The sequence below is a fragment of the Panulirus ornatus genome, chromosome 57, assembly GCF_036320965.1.
Source record: "Panulirus ornatus isolate Po-2019 chromosome 57, ASM3632096v1, whole genome shotgun sequence".
NCBI lineage: Eukaryota > Metazoa > Arthropoda > Malacostraca > Decapoda > Palinuridae > Panulirus > Panulirus ornatus.
Genome location: NC_092280.1, coordinates 19994941 through 20013817, shown reverse-complemented (window position 1 = coordinate 20013817; position 18877 = coordinate 19994941). Strand labels below are relative to the sequence as shown.

At 36.8% G+C, this 18877-nt stretch overlaps 1 protein-coding gene across 7 annotated transcripts in view; it reads right to left on the bottom strand.

Annotated features, from left to right (window-relative positions):
• Positions 1–8872: 8872 nt before the first annotated feature.
• LOC139766229 (beta-1,4-glucuronyltransferase 1-like) overlaps positions 8873–18877 on the bottom strand; it is a 91589-nt gene continuing 81584 nt past the window's right edge. For 4 of the 7 annotated variants that reach the window (XM_071694558.1, XM_071694555.1, XM_071694557.1 and 1 more), the window contains exon 6: positions 8873–13429. The gene's annotated coding sequence lies outside the window, so the exon portion shown is untranslated. The remainder of the gene's footprint in view (positions 13430–18877) is intronic. The other 3 variants (XR_011716823.1, XM_071694561.1, XM_071694562.1) reach the window with 3 other exon arrangements.

Here is an 18877-nt window from a genome sequence, read left to right as displayed (position 1 = left end):
CATATCTCTTACCCTTTCATTACTTACTTGATCAAACCACCTCACACCACATACTGTCCTCAAACATCTCATTTACAATACATCCACCTCCCCCTGCACAACCATATAACATTGTTGGAACCACTATTCCTTCAAACATACCCATTTGTGCTCTTCGAGATAACGTTCTCGCCTTCCACACATTCTTTAATGCTCCCAGAACCTTCGCCCCCTCCTCCATCCTATGGCTCACTCCAGCTTCCATGGTTCCATCAGCTGCTAAATCCACTCCCAGATATCTAAAACATCTCACTTCCTCCAGTTTTTCTCCATTCAGACTTACCTCCCAATTGACTTGTTCCTCAACCCTACTGAACCTAATAACCTTGCTCTTATTCACATTTACTCTCAGCTTTCTTCTTTTACACACTTTACCAAACTCGGTCACCAGCTTCTGCAGTTTCTCACCCGAATCAGCCACCAGCGCTGTATCATTAGTGAACAACTAACTGGCTTCCCAACCCCTCTCATCCACAACAGACTGCATACTTGCCCCTCTCCAAAACTCTTGCATTCACCTCCCTAAAAACCCCATCCATAAACAAATTAAAACCACGGAGACATCATGCACCATTGCCACAAAGCCAGCATTTACTGGGAACCAATCACTTTCCTTTCTTCCTATTCGTACGCATGCCTTACATTTTGATAAAAACTTTTCAATGCTTCTAGCAACGTACCTCCCACACCATATATTCTTAATACCTTCCACAGAGCATCTCTATCAACTCTGTCATATCATATACCTTCTCCAGATCCATAAATGCTACATACAAATCTATTTGTTTTTCTAAGTATTTCTCGCATAGATTCTTCAAAGCAAATACCCGATCCACACATCCTCTACCACTTCTGAAATCACACTGCTCTTCCCCCAGTCTGATGCTCTGAACATGCCTTGACCCTCTCAATCAATAACCCCATATGATTTCCCAGGAATACTCCACAAACTTATACCTCTGTAATTTGAACACTCACCTTTATCCCCTTTGCCTTTGTACAATGGCACTATGCATGCATTCTGCCAATCCTCAGGCACTTCACCATGAACCATACATATATTGAATATCCTCACCAAACAGTCAACAACAGTCACTCCCCCCCCCCTTTTTTTTTTTTAATAAATTCCATTGCAATACCCTCCAAACCTGCCGCCTTTTTGGCTTTCGTCTTCTGCAAAGCTTTCACTACATCTCCTCTCTTTACCAAACCATTCTCTCTGACCCTCTCACTTCACACACCACCTCGACCAAAACACCCTATATCTGCCACTCTATCATCAAACACATTCAACAAACCTTGAAAATACTCACTTCTTATTTCACACATCAACAAACCTTGAAAATACTCCCTTCTTATTCCCAATAATACTGCCTCACAGAGGATGAGATTTCATAATCTTGTAGGCATAGCCTGGTAACACCAGGCTTTTTATGTATGACATTGTGCTTAGCTTTTTGTTGGCAAAATATGGGTGGATTGTATTGAAAACTAAAGCACACGACTTCACATCAAAAATTTCTTTATTTTGCTTTCTGGTTTCGTGTGAAAGAGCAGCTTATCTTACATAGAATGTAGTAGGTTTCATACAAAAATGAATCGGTTGTGGAAAAGTATTTCGGAAGAAAAAATATGGTGGCTTTTCCATGCTGGAAGGTCAGAACAAAGTGCAACCATGGGAGGGAATAATATCGTTATGTGCGAGTGTGTTAACCTACAACTTTATACCTTAGTTGGTTTCAAATTTAATTATTTTATATAATGTAGAGGCAAATTTTCAGATATTCAAGAAAACATATCTTTCTACTGAAGTTTAATATGTGATTAACAAGAGCATATTTGTCTAATATAATTAGATACAACATAGTGAACCATTGTGCATTTCTTTTGCACCACTGCTAGGTATAGGAGATACTTCAAGAGTATGGTCAGCCTGCCATGTGAAATGTGTGGTAGTTTTGTGAAGGTTGCTGGATTAGAGGCAATGGAGTAACAAAAACACATTATACAGGTATAATAATAACAAAAAAAAAAAAATTATACTTACCCAAACTTCTTCCTTGTCTCTGTTTCTGTGAAAGGTAATGTAAACTTAGGTAGAGTTTGCTTGTTGAATACCATTAGAAGGCCAGAATGGGAAAAATCAGAAAGAAGAAATTAAACCATACAAACCTGCTTCTTCAAATTTAAAACATTGGAAGGATTCTAAAATAGTGGGCATTCATATTTTGAGTGATCAGTGATGGGACTAGACTTCTATCTTGAGTGTCACTACTATTGAAGGAAGTGATGGCTTCCAAATGTTCACTTTCCAAGCTCAGGGAACAGATGCAGTTATTATTTCTAGTCCTGTGGATCACCACTACCTAGACTTAATTCCCATTAGTTTAGGGAGGACTGAGTGCATAACTCTAATTTCATTCTTGTATCTGCAGATTTTAAAGTTTTCATTCTACTTTTGCATCATTTTTCTGATTGTACACAGGTTGCCTTGCCAGACACAATAAGTTTTCTAGTATACCACCTTTAGACACAAAATGATTGCATTCCACATTGGTCAGTACCATCGCATTGGAAATGGCTGTGTTCTAAACATTTCAATCCTATAGTATTTTCTTCTTCTTGTATGTGACCAACCTGTAATTCGCCACCCATCTTCCTTTGCCATACCACCTTGAAAGGTTCTTGATTTGTTTCAAATAATGCCAAATATCCAACACTTAATGGTTGGGTATTTCCATCCCAGCAGTAGTTTGAGCTACCTTGTTTCTGTCATCTGAATCCCCTTTCCATATATGGGTTAATGCTGGTATTCTTCCACTGTAGACCTTTTAGTTTAAAGATTATCGGTGTTTATATTCCAAAAGGAAAATTGGCAATTCTCTTCCACTTGATAATTTACTGGGAGGGATTCCTCTTTATGTTTACATCTATGAAAATCTCCATTCAAATCTCCTCTGCACTCAAACATATTACCTTTGCATTATGATGTGTATGTATTCCTTTTGCAATATGGGTCTTGGAAGGAAGAGTATCATTTCTGTTCACCTGGTAATATCAATGATTTAATCAGTAAATGAATGTACAATGTAGTGTAAAAAATACAAAGTGTGAGTTTATTATTTATTATCACAAATCAACAGGATTACAAAGATAAATAGCACTCAACTCTTTACGGGTAGGATACTATTGTTGAATAAGATACTTATTCGTATTTCATTTTACTTCACTTTCATGTTTTACACCGCACAAATCGTTAGCAAAGGATATGATAAATTGTTATTTAACATTATATCAAGGGATCTAGTGCCCCTCCCCCCACAAAAGCAAAAAAAATTGCATTGTACTGGAATTTTTTTTACCATTTAGAAGTAAAGAGATCTGTACTATTGGGTTTGTGTTTGGAAAAGGGTGTGAAAGGAGAAAGTTGAGTAAATGTAAATAATAGCAAGGTTATTAGGTTTGGTAGGATCAAGGGACAAGTTTATTTGGGATGTAAGTTTGAATGGAGAAAAATTGGAGGAAGTGAAATGTTTTAGATATCTGGGAGTGGACTTAGCAGCAAATGGAACCATGGAAGCGGAAGCGAGTCACAGGGCCCATGGGGGAGGGGGCAAAGATTCTGGGGGCGATGAAGAATGTGTGGAAGGAGAGAACATTTTCTCGGAGAGCAGAAATGGTTATGTTTGAAGGAAAAGTAGTTCCAACAAAGTTATAGGGTTGTGAGGCATGGGCTATAAAGATAGGGTTGTATGGAGGAGGGTGGATGTGTTGGAAATTAAATGTTTGAGGACAATATGTGGTGTCAGGTGGTTTGATCGAGTAGATAATGAAAGGGTAAGAGATGTGTGGAAACAAAAGTGTGTGTGGTTGAGAGAACAGAAGAGGGCATGTTGAAATGGTTTGGACATATGGAGAGAATGAGTGAGGAAAGATTCACGAAGAGGATGCATGTGTCAGAGGTGGAGGGAACATGGAAAAGTGGGAGACCAAATTGGAGGTGGAAGGATGTAGTGTAAAAGATTTTGAGCTATTGGGGCGTGAACATACAAGAGGGTGAACGGCATGCAAGGAATAGAGTGAATTGGAACAATGTGGTATTCCGGGATCGACGTGCTATTAATGGACTGAACCAGGGCATGTGAAGCATCTGGGATAAACCATGGAAAGGTCTGTGGGGCCTGGATGTGGATAGGGAGCTGTGGTTTTGGTGCATTACACATGACAGCTTTTGATATATATATATATATATATATTTTTTTTTTTTTTTTTTATACTTTGTCGCTGTCTCCCGCGTTTGCGAGGTAGCGCAAGGAAACAGACGAAAGAAATGGCCCCCCCCCCCCCCCCCCCCCCCCCCCATATATATATAGGATATATATATATATATATATATATATATATATATATATATATATTTTTTCCCTGGGGATAGGGGAGAAAGAATACTTCCCACATATTCCCCGAGTGTCGTAGAAGGTGACTAATAGGGAAGGGAGCGGGGGGCTGGAAATCCTCCCCTCTGTTTTTTGTTTAATTTTCCAAAAGAAGGAACAGAGAAGGGGGCTGGGTGAGGATATTCCCTCAAAGGTCCAGTCCTCTGTTCTTAACGCTACCTTGCTAATGCAGGAAATGGTGAATAGTATGAAAGTATATATATATATATATATATATATATATATATATATATATATATATTTTTTTTTTTCATACTATTCGCCATTTCCCGCGATAGTGAGGTAGTGTTAAGAACAGAGGACTGGGCCTTTGAGGGAATATCCTCACCTGGCCCTCTTCTCTGTTCCTTCTTTTGTGGGGGGAAAAAAAAAAAATGGGAAATAAAGTGTAATCTAATATGGATAAAATAAGACATCTTGAAAAAATTTATATATAATAAAAGGATTATTTAGAATTGGTTACACTAATCTGTTTTGCGAGAATTGAAAAAAATGACGGCTGGTGTGAGAAAATGATGTTGCCACAATGCCAACATCCTAACTGTTCTGCCAAGTATATTCCTGTGGGAACACACTTTCGTTACACACCAAATGCTATATATATATATATTTTTATACATATTTGCCAGTACCCGCTTTAGCGAGGTAGTGTTAAGAACGGGACTGAGCCTTGAAGGAAATATCCTCACTTGGCCCCCTTCTCTGTTCCTTTTGGAAAATTAAAAATGGGAGGGGAGGCTTTCCATTCCCCTACTTCCTCCCCTTTTAGTCGCCTTCTACAACATGCAGGAAATATGTGGAAAGTATTCTTTTTTCCCCAATCCCTACCCAGGGATGATATGTATATCACAACCTGAGGATCCCTTTCTCAAAAAGAGTCCTGGGGGATAAGTCCAGGGGATCCTGCAGATCCCAGGCAGCACTAGACACTGTAGCAGGGGCAAATGGACTCCTTTGAAGCAAAAAGTTCCATGATATGACTTTAATCTGCTTTGTCAAAAATTAAGGAGACAGCCTTGCTAAAGGTGACTTTTTGCGGGTGGAGTTTGGTATATAGAAAGCTCCTGCAGCGCCAAGGGTCTGCTGTAGTCTTCATTGTGGTAATTGCTCTGTAGACGTGAAGGATCTTGATATGCAGAATTTGTGTTTGTATTATTGTTGAGATAAGTGGTGTCCAGAAGGCAGGCAAGAAAGAATAACTTGCTTATGTATGGGAAGTGTGTTTTCAGGAGGATGGTGTTCAAGACTGTTGGAAGGGTGGTTTAGTGGTTGTTGTGTTATTTCCATACATAATGTTGTTTTGTCAATGTAGTGTTTGTTGGGAGCAGGGAAACAATGAATACAAGTTGTAGAACTATGAAATGGGACAAGCATTTTATTTCTACTTGAGGGATGCGGGTCAGGTATGTAGTAGTTTGATTGGTAAGGTTCTAGTGTTTTTGTGAAGAATTGAAAACCAAACACATTGAAATGGGACCATTTCATTGTTCTAAGTGTTCTATTCTGTGTGGTTTGCAGCTGTGAGATATATAACTTTGACAGGTAGAAGTCTAAGCAGGTAAAGACTAGTTTAGGGTGACACAACTTTGTTTTCGAGAATATTATCACTTTTTGTTGAAATGTGGTAGCAGTAAGTGTTCTGAGAATGTCTCATTTGTTTATGGTTCTTACATTCATGTTTATGGTGGGGAGAGTCAAGAAATGTATACACAGGTTGAACATCCCTCAACCGAAAACCCAAAATCTGAAACTTTTTGAGCGGCGATATGATGTTACAAGGGGAAAATTCCAAACTTAAAACACATTATTTTTTCAATGTACTAATGGTATTTCCTACTTTTTACTGTTAAGTACTTAAAGTGTGAATAAGTGTAAGAAAATGACTGCTTATCAGTAGCATATAAATTCAGTCAGGAATAAAGATGATGCCAAACAACCACAGATTGTACACATGGGCAGCTGAGGTTGTGACACCTTAGCTTTCTGATGGTTGTGTTACATAAACTTTGTTTCATACACAAAATTATTAAAAATATTATATAAATTACCTTTAGGCTATGTGTATACGGTGTAAATGAAACATAAATGGATTTTGTTTGGACTTGGGTTCCATCCACAAGATATCTCATTTTTATGCAAATTCCAAAATCCAAAACTGTTCTGGTCCCAGGCATTTTGGATAGGGAATACTCAACCTGTATAATGAAAGATGTTCCTGGACTCAGCCTATAAGTTGTAAAATGGTGGCTAGGAAGTCGACTCAAATGAGGTTGTACCATTGTTACCAAATGGAAAGGAGTACAGTACTATCATGATAGCACAGCTTCCAAGCCACAGGAGCCCCATATAAAAGATCATAGGAATGTATAACGTTATGAGAGAAAATAGCATGAAGTAGAAAGCATGGCAAAGGTACAGGTGGCAAAAGTCGAGGAGCAGGTGTGAGGAATATTAGAAGGGAATTGATAGAATTAAGCAGTTAGGAAAACAAAGTACTTAATGCAAGAGCTTTCCATGCTTTTTAAAGCATAAATGCTATTACAGAATATAATACAGATGTTATGAAACATTGATATGTGCAGACATGAAGCTTTAAAGTACTCATCATGAGTTTCACAAAGTATATGTTAAAATGGATTGATATTTAGTTTCAGGTACAAGAACCCATTATCAATAAACCTTTACAAAACAAAGTTTCTCCTAGGAATGCACAAAAGATATAAAGGTGAAATGTTGCTGCAGCCCCTGGCACATTCAGAATTTACCCAATTGTTCTGAAGGAATGTGCCACTGCACATACTTTTAATATGTGGATAATCAGCAAGTTCTTTGAAACAGCAAATTCTGCACAATAGAAAAATGGCAAACATATCTTTTTTACAGGAAAAGGGCTAATTATCTACCGTGCTGTTAGTCTGGTAAATACAGTATCCTCTAAAATGGAATATTAAACAAGGATGAACTAGAGGGGCATACTCAAACAAATAACTTACCATTGTTATAAATGGTCAAAAAGTACTTCTAGGAATAAGACATGTCACTAATAAGGACCAAAAAGATATTGTTTACTTAGAATGCAAAAGAGCTTTTGATAGTCTCATTTGGCAGAAAGTGATATAGCTTGAGTTTAAGGGTAGGTTTCAGGGTTTTTTCTTCTAGATAAGAGGGTTGTTTTCATGCTGGTTAGAGAGTGTTGTAGTTTAGGACATTGTTCTTAGACCTTTACTGTTCTCATCTTTGTAAATGAACAACTGGATGGCACCAGCAAGTGGTAATCGTTTTGCACACATACCATATGTACACAAGAGACCTAAAAAGAAAAATTTTGCACAAAGATACTGCTGCCTGTTTCAGGACACTTAGACCAAGTTTATGAGCCTTAGCAATCTCAATGAAAATGCTTAGATTCACTTAACTTTTTTTTAAACTAAATGCTTATCTGCAGTAGATCTGGTCTCAGTCTGCAGCCAGTTCAGTTGAAAATGAATAAAAAAGTGGCATTTTTCAATCATTATTCTAAGTCAAAACCTAGAGGAATATTTTAATGTCTGTAATAAATATGATGTCTCACTCATAACCCAATGAACTAGTTTTGGTGTGCAAGGTGCAGAGATCCACGACATCATTTCAAGAGGTCTTGCTTCTGCCATTTTTCAAGTGGGAAGAAAACCCTAAGTCCTTATAGAAATGGCAAGCTGTCTGATGGTGTACCATCAAATGATTAGAAGAGTAGGAGGTTGGTGTTGGAGGGACTACACACACACATTTCCTTTTAGGCTAATATTTAATCTGAAGACCTCAAAAATCAAGGTGATGTTGCAGTTTTTGGACAAAAGCAGAAGTACGTAGAATATGAGGACCCACAACCAACCACAAAACCTTTTTGTTCCAATTGGTTCAAAGGTAGTGAGACTTGAGGAAAAGAATGCCCCATTTTTTTTTTTTTAAGGAGCCAAGAAAGATTTGGCTCCCAGCTTATCGAATCAACTTTGGGTAACAGCCAGCTTTCTATTTCAGGGCCTCAACATAAGTCCCCAGCAAAGAAATGTGAGCTATATTAGTTTCCCCTTTCTAGAAACAGAGGGAACGTGACTGTAAAATTTAAACCTATCAAGTATTTAACAGTCAATATTATTTGTTAATGAGACTAATAAAAAGGAAAATGGGTAGTACTGGAAGACAATATGTCTATATAACCAATTTTCTTTTTCCATATTTTCTTCAAGACTATAGGCTACTTGAAGAATTACACCAAGGGTGGTACCCCTAATATATGTTGAGGGGGAAGGGAATGGGTTTCATCCTGATGTGAAACCCAGCAGAATGAGCTCACTTAAATCAACACCACCCATTAATAGGATATTAACAATATAAGGTCAATATGAACTTTTAATTGTTCTGGTAAGCAAATTAGTAATAATAATGCATGAAAAAAACAGCAACTAATATGGATTGTTCAGAGGATATGTGCAGTGGACTGCACTTTATATGGGTCATTCAGAATCTATGTTAATAATATTGTGGTAACATTAATATCCCCACATATGCTTCAAAATATATTTTGCTGGGCAATGTCATAATTATGAAAGTGTAATCTCGGTCAATATTTCAAGTGATATATGTACTTTGAGAATGTTTTGCAAGTTAAAGAAATATAAACACAAGTTATCCAGATTCTGTTCTCATACAATATATTACCTAAAACTAGCCACATAATTCTACCAGATAACAAGTTTGGGATTTGGTTAAGGGCTTTATTCATTCAACCATGGAGGAAAATTGAAAAAAATAGAGGTCACCTACCACTACATTTGCTGTGTATGAGGGTAAATAATTTTTAAATATTTCACAATTACTAATTATACTGATATGGATTATCAAAGTGAACTGGAATAAGCCTCTAAAAATTACCATGAGTAATAAAAAAGGTCTGGCCCTTGAAATTCAAACACTGCTATCAAGTTCTCATCAAAGCACGAAGAAACTAAGACCCCAAGGTTTTGTGAGAACTGCATCCATCATGTCAGTGGAATTCAAGACCAGTAATTAATCCTACCTCAATGATAACATATCACTGCTGTGACATGGGTTGAAGATCCTATGAAAGTGAGATTTGACTCTAATACATGGTAGACAAAGTCTATGCACATATCTTGGCTACTTAACCTTGCCATGCAACACTTGGGCAAGTAACAAGCGAAATACCTTACATATGTACATAACAACAGCATTGTGCGATGATTCTAAGGTCACTTTTGCAAATAATGCTAAAATGCTGTCTAGCAGTCACTACAGGAAACAATGTGTTTCCTCTATGATCATCTTGGTTTCTTTTGCATAATCACAGTATATAGCTTTTATAGTCATTACTGGATGATAATCAGCAGCTGTACATCAGACAAAAAACAGTTGGTACACCTTATTTTAATTTAACTTCTGGCATACTCTATGAAAGCTAATAGTTCTTTCTAAAAATATCGTAAGTTTTTACAACTGATAATCATCAAGCAACACTAATTATCAACTTTGGAAGCAAGTTTAAATTTAATATACTAACCAAATGTTACAGTACCAACTTTCCACCAGTCAAGTGGGCTAAACCTATAACAGTCTAAATTCAAGCCTCCTACCAAATGTGGTGCCTCAAACACATTCTGTCTTAATTTGAATTCCTGAATGCTCGAGTTATAAACAGAAAGAAGTTTCAGGTTGATATAATGGTGATAGATGGTTAAAATGAAACAGTACACAATATATCCATCTAATACAGCAAGTACCACCCATGCCAACACTTATATCAACAGGATTCCAACTTCTGATAATAAAGAATATGAAAATGTCAGGGACACAAGTATTGATTGTGATGGAATGCTGTAACTCGTCTGAACTACTTCAGTGGCAGCTATGAAACACTAAATACAGAATACAATATTGCACTAAATAACTGAATGACACAGAACCGTCTTAATGTTTTGAATATGTTTACAAAAGTAGCACAAAATACATAAAACTAATCTTTACACAAAATAAGCCAAAATTTTTTTTAATACTATTATGCATGAAGTTGGAAATACACTACATAATATTACTGTAATATCAAGTATGGATTATGTTTAACTTCAGAATTAAATAATTCATACTTCCTCATTCTATCTGTCTGACCTTACCAGTTTTATCAGAATATTATGCCTCCCCAGTGATATAGGTTAATGTGCTGACTGGATTTTAAAAGCAATACATCTGATACAACTTGCCTACTCAGAGAGGGACTTTTTTCCCTTGCTTTTTTTTTCTTGCAATTAAAGTTAAATGTGTGCCATTCCATCATTTGTGAAATTATCAACTTTATATCTTAGAGGAATTTACTTTGGTCCAAGAAATCTAGATACATTTTTATTTTTTCAGTTTAGACTTTCATATTTTATTGTGCCAAAGTTTAATTATTTTTCCATAAATCTACGCAAAAATGAAAATTTCACGAGATGGAGACAGACATTTGCATTCATACATAAATATCATTATCACTAATATGCATTACGAAAGTAATGTTGTTTAGAACCATTACTATATTGACGGGATATTTTTTCATGAGAAAAAAAAAAATTCTGATAATGCTGAGGTACTCTTAACAAAAGTTTTACTTAACAGAATAAGGGGACTTCAACATAGTTAAGGAGTTCCCCAGTTACGTATATACAACACAGGAATTTCATGCATATCCCTGGATGTTAACTATGTGTAATGTAAAACTTACTGTTCTAAACACAGATAGGAGGCTTGCATGAAAGCTATGATAAAAACCAAGGAATTAAATGAATTTGGTAAAATACATTTAAAGAAAGCCTTAGATGGGAATGATTAGAGCAATAATATGTATGGAACTTGAATGCATTTACAATAAATTACAATGCAAAGCAGTTATTGTTGTCAATCAATTTTCTTTTAACAACAAAGAATAACAATAATCAGCCTTGAACACAAGGCTGAAGAATCATCTAAAAATGTGATATCCATCCCTAAACTGATGAAGGTATAAGAGAAAAAAAAAAGTTGAAGGCACAATATAGAGGCGAGAGAAAATACCCAACAGCCTTTAACAACAGAAGTGATTAAATCTCAGCACTTATGATGGGAGGGCATATTACAAAAATGAGAGGAAGAATCTATTAAGGGGAAGATAACATCAGGGAAATCTGAGGAAATGGTGAAGAAACTACGTTCAAGATGATAAAGAACAAAGTAGTGTCCACCCATAATACTGGATTCAGCTTGTGCAGAACCAAATATAGTGTGGAGGCAATGAGAAAGGCAAAAGGTTATTTTGTGTAGAGACAGCAACAGAAGGGGAACAAATATGAATGACTGAAGTGGTCCTGTTCTGGTAACTCAATTTCTCACTTGTAAACTACAGTGATTGGGATATGGCAGCAAATCTAGGAAAGATATTTCAGAGTTTTTTCCTGAAAACTATCAAATTCTAAACCACATTCATGCCACTCATTTCCAAGAAGTATTTACACAAACTCATCCCTAATGTAATATATTGCCCAGTCAGATAATATCACAAGTACCTAACCAACATACAGAGCCTTGAAATTTTTACTAGAGGATTATGCTTGCTGGTCTAGCCAACACATAAGTGAACAACAGCCATGTATTTGCTGAAGGAAATAACAATGAACATGGTGAAGGCTAATTCAGCCACTTCAAGGAGTAATGTATAGAGAAAAAGCCTGATAAAGACAGGTGTGGGGAAGTACTAATAAATGGAAAACAGCAATTCACTGAGGATCATCACTGTTGAGTATAAAACATCCTGATATATCGGAACTGATAACAATATGTAATGTTCATGATTATGAAAATTTCTAATGCATACAAAGTAACACCCCCACATAAATACTGTAAATAGTTTTGCCTAACGGAAATTAGAAAAGTAATTTACCTCACACTACTTTGCTTAATTCCCTGATAGCTTCACTGATGGTAATGACATATCATAACTTACCCCAGGAAATCCACATGGCTGCCTTAGTGTAATATTCTGCGAAGAGTTAACAGCATTATTAAAAGGAAGGGATCCTGGGAATAAAAAAAATGTTATTTGGTAAGAAGAATTAAAACAACTATATGAAAAAAATCAGTTCAATTTTCACAATAAATTTAGTTGTAATTGAGATATACAAAAACGAATGGTATTAAACCTGAAAAAAAAATCAGTAAAAAATAAATGAAAAAAGGACAACTTAAATGGAATAAGGTGAGTTTTGTATGGTTGCTGCATTTTAAACATTTGTAAATCATTACTGTATTAGTGCAATATACATTTTTGTTGAAATGAACAGGATTAAGAGTAGATTCACTTGAATAGCAATGGTTTTGAAAAAAATTGCACAATAAACTTTCTCTTTCAACAGAGCCTAATCACAAAATCATACCACATTTATTTTCCCTTTGCCTTAGTTTTTGCAGAGAAACAAAATCTAAGTATATACTTTGAGCACATCCCCACAATAATGAAAGAGCCTGCGACTGTTTATTTTCTACGAAGTTATCAAACTACCCAAAGCTTACCAACTACAGATCTATCTCCTGCAACAGATGCCTTCACTAATCTTTTGAAATGACTTTTAAATTCAGTGTAGTACTTAGAATACCAAACTAAATGTACAGCGAGGAAAAGTTTCCTCTTCATGCAGTTAATGCTTGATCTACTGATTTGATTTAATTGCCTCTTGCTAGTTTCTTTAAACAAAGAAAAAGCAAATGACAAATAAAAATATCCCAAATACTGTACTCTATGAAAAAGTAAGGAGAAGACTGAGAATGATCTATTCCTTTTTTAAATATATCAAATACTCACCATCAGTATTTCCCATTATATCACATCATCAGTGGCACATGAAAGGGTAGTAGTGTCATCCAGACTAGTTCTGTATAACAATAAAATGGAGTACAGTTTTCAAATTTCCACTTTTACTTATTGGCAAAACATCGAGTCAATACGAGACAGCATGCCAAAGACTAATCTCACCGTATGTAATGTATGTATTGCTTTAAACAATTTGCAAACTGGGTTACAAGAATGAGTATTTACCATTGGGAATATCAAGAAAAAGGTATTCATTATTCGAAACAATAATAACATGGAAAGAAAACAATTAATGCCTATCAGACCCAATCTTATACAAATTAATGTAGCTATCTTTAACATAACATCTTGCACATATATATGTCAAGCACATGTGCATGAAGCAGCAAGGTTACCCAGGCAGAGGTGGATAAATTCTTATATTCAGGGACTTCAACTAAAAGGAAACAGCCTGAACAAACTTTTACACGCACTACTGGGTAGGAGGAACACTTGGAGATTCATGAGACCTTTTCGTACTTACAGGTTACTTACTGACTCACTAAAGGTAGAGGTGCAAGTAATCCATCAAAGCAGGATTAGGTCTTCACATTCATTAACTTTTAATCTAAAAATCATCTAAGGAACCCCACTTGGTAAAAGTAAACTGATGGTACAGAACTAACTAATTAGATTTAAAAATTCGTAAGGAAAGGTTGCAGATGCTGATGAAGTTAATAACAAATACAGCATCAGACGATATGTTCATCCCATAATAATCACAAGTTCCATCTTCCCTGGGAGAAAGGGTATACTTAGATCACTAGAGCTAAATCTCTGGAAGTGAGAAGACTTATGAAGATGATGGACCTGCATAGGAATCATGGACCAGATGTCATCTCATTTGCACTTATGGAGTATGCATTGACCATAGACAAGCCACTAGGAACACTGTTCAAATAAAATGAAGACCAGTATTTAAAACAGGCAACAGGGAAGTAACTAAACTTCAGACCAGTGTTATTTATGAGTAGCCTGCAAGATAATGAAATAATAATTTGGAAACACCAACTTTCCTGTCTTGTAAAAATCATGTTAAGACACACAGAACATTTCAGAAGAGCTAATGGACAAAACTTAAACCAGACCTTTTTGAGAGAAAACACTTTTGTACAGTGTACAAATGTGCGAGTAGATTCTGTATTCTTGGGCTGCTAGAAAGCCTTTATCAATCCCTTACAGATCAAAGATGAAGCAAGATTTCACAGTTGGTACCAAGGTATTGCTATACAAATGAACTGACGACTATATGATTCAGACAGAGCAGAAAACATGTTAAAGTAGCCTTATGAAGATGGGTAAGAGTAACGAGTGGGAAATTCAAAAGCATATATAAAACTAAGGAAAAAATGAGTGAGGCTCAACAAACAGGCAAAAGAGATAATCATATGGGAAAAACAACAGCAGGAAAAAAAAAAGAGCATAGTTGTTTTGAGTGAAAAATTGTCCAAAAAGACAGAGTGAATAAGAATAAATATGCAATAAAGGCACAATGATGAGTGTACAAAAGGCAAGAGACAATTTTCAGTAACTGAGAAGTTTTAAGATTTTTTCTCAGAAACTGAATGGAAAAACAAATCTATATTGATGAAGAAATCTAATTTCTTAAAATGTGTTTGGGAAAACCTGTTCCAACAGGTTGCTAATCACATGAAATCAAAAGATTAGATGATCCATCAACACTTGGTCTCATTTATACATAAATTATTTGATTCAGAATACATCTGATTTAAAGTCCCACTTAGAAAAAGCAATCATGTAGTGCTAAAATATGATCATAGAGTGTAAATGTGTGAAGGAGTGCACATCTGAACTTACACTTGTGCTTATTCTTTTTTTTCTTTTAAAGTTAGCTGAGATGGCATGGGCGGCCGAGGCTCTAATCAAGGCCATTCCACTAACGGTGGTAAATGCAAGAGTTTTGGAAAGAGGGGCGAGTATTCAGACTTGAAGATGAGGGGGCCTGAGAAGCGAGTCAGCTTCTGTTCACCAATGATACAGCACTGGTGGCTGATTCAAGTGAGAAACTGCAGAAGTTGGTGACTGAGTCTGGAAAAAAGTGTGAAAGGAGAAAGTCGAGAGTAAATGTGAATATGAGCAGGGTTATTAGGTTCAGCAGGGTTGAGGGGCAAGTTCATTGGGAGGCAAGTTTGAATGGAGAAAGGTTGGAGGAAGAAGTGTTTTAGATACCTGGTAGTGGACTTGGCAGCGAATGGAACCATAGAAGCAGAAATAAGTCATACTCTAAAGGAATATATGGGAAGTCACTATTCAGACCTATAAAGTTTCTTTACGAACATAAAATGGGAGATGGAATTTCAAGATCTGCATAAGTTACAGATTCTGTGAAACATGGAATTATTGGGTACCTGTCACATGAAATGGAAAGGGTTGGGTGGAAAAGTGGGAGGTATGTTTTATTAAGAGTTGCAAGAGATAATCTAAAAAAAAAAAAAAAAATATATATAAGAAATACATGTAAGAAAATATATAAGAAAAAGATATGTTAAAGAGCCAGCAAAAAAGATTAAAAAATTCAGATGGTAGGGTATAAAACAGAAAATATGAAGAGAATGGGGCAGAAATAATGGAGAATACACACTGTCAGACAAAATATGCTGATCCTAGTGAGTGATCTTGTCCTATGTCAGATGAAAGGTCCTGATGAAATCTCTCCATATGTACTTATGGAGTGTGCAGAATCACTTGACAGGCCACCTGAGATGTTCAGATAAGCAACCGAAGAGGGATCAGTAACAAAGTGGCATAAAGCAAACATAGTGTCTTCTATCATGGAAGATCAAAATAATGCAATGAGCTATAGGCTAGTATCTTTGATGACTGTAGTCCATACAACACTTGGGGAAATAGCACAAATCAAATACATCATTAAATGCAAAGGGGAAAATCCTAAAGTAATTAGTTTTGCATGAATAATCTTTTCTTTGATAAAGTAAGCACTGGTTTTGATGAAAGATATAGGTGGATGGATTGCATGCACTTAGAATGCGAGAAGGCATTTGACCCCATCCCATCGAAGAGGTGGGTAAAGAAAATGGAATTTTAGGCGGGTTTAAAAGGAACTCCTTCAGTGGAATGAATATTTTAAGAGCAAAAGTGCTTTTCTTATTGGGTTGGAGTAACTTGTGGCAAACTAATGGGCTTGGTCTTGGGGCTGCTTCTCAATGCCGGAAATGAGAGAACTTATTTTCATGATAGCCATTCACTTTATGGTAATGCTACTACAAAAACACAAACCTAAAACAAGCAGAAATGGATACATTCTATGCACATGCAGCAAACTCAGTATCTGGCAAATAAATATGATGGTGCATAATTGCATAAAGACCTTAGTAAATGCATGCGTGACTGTTCATAAGGATGTCAGATAATGTAACGGGACATTTATGGCAAAGTGAAGGTGTGGTGTTGCTGTACCGCAAGTGCAGCATAATAGTCTGTCTTTGGATATGAGAGGATTATCCTTCGGGGAGGCCAGGAGAGTTACCTGACCCAATACTGTGTTGGGTTCTCATATGTGTATTCCAAGGTTATAAAAAGTAGTAATCACACACACATAATAACTGAAAGGCCTTGATATGAATATTATCCAACATGAAATAAGCTGCACTAATCTGTATGTGAGAGGGACTTGGGAGTTGACACTGTACCTAACCTGTTGCCAGAGTTCCACCTTAAGAGAATGGCAAATGTAAGAGTTCTGGTATCACTAGACTCCATATGCAAGTAATTACACTAGGACCAAGAAGTCGCATTTGGTGAGACTGTGCTATCATCAATGGATGGATAGGAGTAAAGTTTTGTTGACAATGTTTATACTTGAGGGGAGTCCATTTCCTTGCTCCTGCATGGAGTGCAGCCCCAAAGCTGTAAGAATCCCATAAAAGGGATTTTGAAGTTGTACAATAATGATAACAATAATTGCCTTCATTTAAAAGAATCAGGAAATGTTCAGTAAACTATTCACAGGAAATTAAGCTAGATCAAGAATATGCTTCTCAAGTCTGATCACCATACTTAAACAAGCACAGAGAACATATAAAAAAAGGTACAAAGGAGGGTAACAAAGATGTGACAAGAACTGAGAACCAATTTACAATGAGAGGTCACAGGTCATAAATCTGCTCACCATGGATAAAGATTAAGGGATGATTTGACCACAACCTTCAAATTTTACACTAGAATGATGATGTCACCAATGAACATTTCCTTGAAAGATGCAAAGACAGAACAACCAGAGGCCAGAATGAGAGATTAAGCTCAAAACTTGTTAGGAAAGATATCAATATTTCTTTTATGGTTTTTTTTTTTTTTTTTTTTTTTTTTTTATACTTTGTCGCTGTCTCCCGCGTTTGCGAGGTAGCGCAAGGAAACAGACGAAAGAAATGGCCCAACCCCCCCCCCCCCCCATACACATGTACATACACACGTCCACACACGCAAATATACATACCTACACAGCTTTCCATGGTTTACCCCAGACGCTTCACATGCCTTGCTTCAATCCACTGACAGCACGTCAACCCCTGTATACCACATGACTCCAATTCACTCTATTTCTTGCCCTCCTTTCACCCTCCTGCATGTTCAGGCCCCGATCACACAAAATCTTTTTCACTCCATCTTTCCACCTCCAATTTGGTCTCCCTCTTCTCCTCGTTCCCTCCACCTCCGACACATATATCCTCTTGGTCAATCTCTCCTCACTCATTCTCTCCATGTGCCCAAACCATTTCAAAACACCCTCTTCTGCTCTCTCAACCACGCTCTTTTTATTTCCACACATCTCTCTTACCCTTACGTTACTTACTCGCTCAAACCACCTCACACCACACATTGTCCTCAAACATCTCATTTCCAGCACATCCATCCTCCTGCGCACATCTCTATCCATAGCCCACGCCTCGCAACCATACAGCATTGTTGGAACCACTATTCCCTCAAACATACCCATTTTTGCTTTCCGAGATAATGTTCTCGACTTCCACACATTTTTCAAGGCTCCCAAAATTTTCGCCCCCTCCCCCACCCTATGATCCACTTCCGCTTCCATGGTTCCATCCGCTGACAGATCCACTCCCAGATATCTAAAACACTTCACTTCCTCCAGTTTTTCTCCATTCAAACTCACCTCCCAATTGACTTGACCCTCACCCCTACTGTACCTAATAACCTTGCTCTTATTCACATTTACTCTCAACTTTCTTCTTCCACACACTTTACCAAACTCAGTCACCAGCTTCTGCAGTTTCTCACATGAATCAGCCACCAGCGCTGTATCATCAGCGAACAACAATTGACTCACTTCCCAAGCTCTCTCATCCCCAACAGACTTCATACTTGCCCCTCTTTCCAGGACTCTTGCATTTACCTCCTTTACAACCCCATCCATAAACAAATTAAACAACCATGGAGACATCACACACCCCTGCCGCAAACCTACATTCAC